At 49.8% G+C, this 2,500-nt stretch overlaps 1 non-coding gene across 1 annotated transcript; it reads right to left on the bottom strand.

Moving 5' to 3' along the window:
* Positions 1–1,515: 1,515 nt before the first annotated feature.
* LOC125981474 (5S ribosomal RNA) lies at positions 1,516–1,634 on the bottom strand. Its single transcript, XR_007485979.1, has one exon. It is a non-coding gene; the product is annotated as a 5S ribosomal RNA (ribosomal RNA).
* Between the last annotated feature and the right edge of the window lie 866 nt (positions 1,635–2,500).

The following is a 2,500-nucleotide window of genomic DNA, read 5'->3' as shown; positions in this document are numbered from 1 at the left end:
CCAAGTGGCCGAAAATAGCCCGCGCCGAGCGGATCGGCTGTTTATAAGCACCGCGGAGGTGGTCGCGGCGCCTCATTCGACTTCAAGCGGCCGGCGAGCTCGCGCACCCGCCCGGCACATCCGGGAGGCCGTGCGCACGAGCCAAGTGGCCGAAAATAGCCCCCGCCGAGCGGATCGGCTGTTTATAAGCACCGCGGAGGTGGTCGCGGCGCCTCATTCGATTTCCAGCGGCCGGCGAGCCCGCGCACCCGCCTGGCACATCCGGGAGGCCGTGCGCACGAGCCAAGTGGCCGAAAATAGCCCCCGCCGAGCGGATCGGCTGTTTATAAGCACCGCGGGGGTGGTCGCGGCGCCTCATTCGACTTCCAGCGGCCGGCGAGCTCGCGCACCCGCCCGGCACATCCGGGAGGCCGTGCGCACGAGCCAAGTGGCCGAAAATAGCCCCCGCCGAGAGGATCGGCTGTTTATAAGCACCGCGGAGGTGGTCGCGGCGCCTCATTCGACTTCCAGCGGCCGGCGAGCCCGCGCACCCGCCCGGCACATCCGGGAGGCCGTGCGCACGAGCCAAGTGGCCGAAAATAGCCCCCGCCGAGCGGATCGGCTGTTTATAAGCACCGCGGAGGTGGCCGCGGCGCCTCATTCGACTTCCAGCGGCCGGCGAGCTCGCGCACCCGCCCGGCACATCCGGGAGGCCGTGCGCACGAGCCAAGTGGCCGAAAATAGCCCCCGCCGAGCGGATCGGCTGTTTATAAGCACCGCGGAGGTGGTCGCGGCGCCTCATTCAACTTCCAGCGGGCCGCGCACTCGCGCACGCCGCCCGGTTCAAATTTTCTAAGTGCAACGCACAATGAGATGCATGAGAAACGGCCTTGGTTACCATCACATTTGAAGCGATGAATACGAAGTTAAATTTTATGACTCGGTGTATAAGTCGAGGTCGATTTTTTTCGGTCGATTTTGGATCGAAAATGGTCGACCAATACACCGGCAAATACGGTATATATACTTATTATAAATGTAGTATTTATTTATATAGATTTATTGTTTATTTATATATATAAAGGCAGGTCCGCAAAAATATTTCTGACGCGTAGCCGGTCCGTGGCGCAAGAAAGGTTGGGGACCACTAGTCTAAAAGAATCTGGCCGTAACTGGAATAGGGTTCTACGCGAATGCCCAACGGAAAAGTGAAGTGCACAAAACCTGCATTTGGCTGTATCAAAATAAATGTCATGAAAAAGGTAAAAACACTACATGGAAGCGCAATGTGTTGTGCTGGGTTCTTTTACAAGTAAAGACTGCTGCTTTGAGTTCACAGGGAGCCATGCTCTTTATTCACTGTACATAGAGGTTTTTAACTCGTGTTGTAGTTTCAGTGTCGGAGTTCAAACTAGGCTTGCAGTTTCCGAATGCCATTCGTGATGGGTGCTGTAAAAAGTTCTTGGCTTAAACGATTGAAGTGCACATAAGAAAAAAAAAAAAAAAGAGCTTGAAGTGCACATAAGAAAAAGAAAAAGCTTACAGCACCTGGTATTCCCAGGCAGTCTCCCATCCAAGTACTAACCAGGCCCGACCCTGCTTAGCTTCCGAGATCAGACGAGATCAGGCGTTCTCAGGGTAGTATGGTCGTAAGCCGTGAGGTGACCCAACATTTTGCATTTTATAGACACAATCGCCCCTGAAACTAGCGAGCAAGCCAATGAAGCCTTCAAAACTGCTTCGGCACATGGAGACCAAGCATCCTGCATTAAAAGACAAACCTTAACCACTTTGGGTTTCATTGTCTCCGATTACGCCTGGATGGGACCGGCTCGTTTCTGAGAAACAAGCTCGGTGCTCCCAATAATTCAACGTAATGGTGACTTTTATTTTTATGTGGTTTATATTTGTTTTTATGCCAGTCGTATCATTTTATTTAATCCTATTTATATATATTTATTATAAATGTAGTATTTATTTATATAGATTTATTGTTTATTTATATATATAAAGGCAGGTCCGCAAAAATATTTCTGACGCGTAGCCGGTCCGTGGCGCAAGAAAGTTTGGGGACCACTAGTCTAAAAGAATCTGGCCGTAACTGGAATAGGGTTCTACGCGAATGCCCAACGGAAAAGTGAAGTGCACAAAACCTGCATTTGGCTGTATCAAAATAAATGTCATGAAAAAGGTAAAAACACTACATGGAAGCACAATGTGTTGTGCTGGGATCTTTTACAAGTAAAGACTGCTGCTTTGAGTTCACAGGGAGCCATGCTCTTTATTCACTGTACATAGTCTGTCCTCTAGCGGTAAAAACGTGAACTGCAATGCTATGGCTGTCGCCACACAATGTAGGTTTTAAACTCGTGTTGTAGTTTCAGTGTCGGAGTTCAAACTAGGCTTGCAGTTTCCGAATGCCATTCTTGATGGGTGCTGTAAAAAGTTCTTGGCTTAAACGATTGAAGTGCACATAAGAAAAAAAAAAAAAAAGAGCTTGAAGTGCACATAAGAAAAAGAA

The sequence above is a fragment of the Syngnathus scovelli genome, chromosome 14 (assembly GCF_024217435.2).
Source record: "Syngnathus scovelli strain Florida chromosome 14, RoL_Ssco_1.2, whole genome shotgun sequence".
Classification (NCBI taxonomy): Eukaryota; Metazoa; Chordata; class Actinopteri; order Syngnathiformes; family Syngnathidae; genus Syngnathus; species Syngnathus scovelli.
Note: the sequence above shows the minus strand (reverse complement) of the source record. Positions and strands in the feature narration are given on the sequence as shown.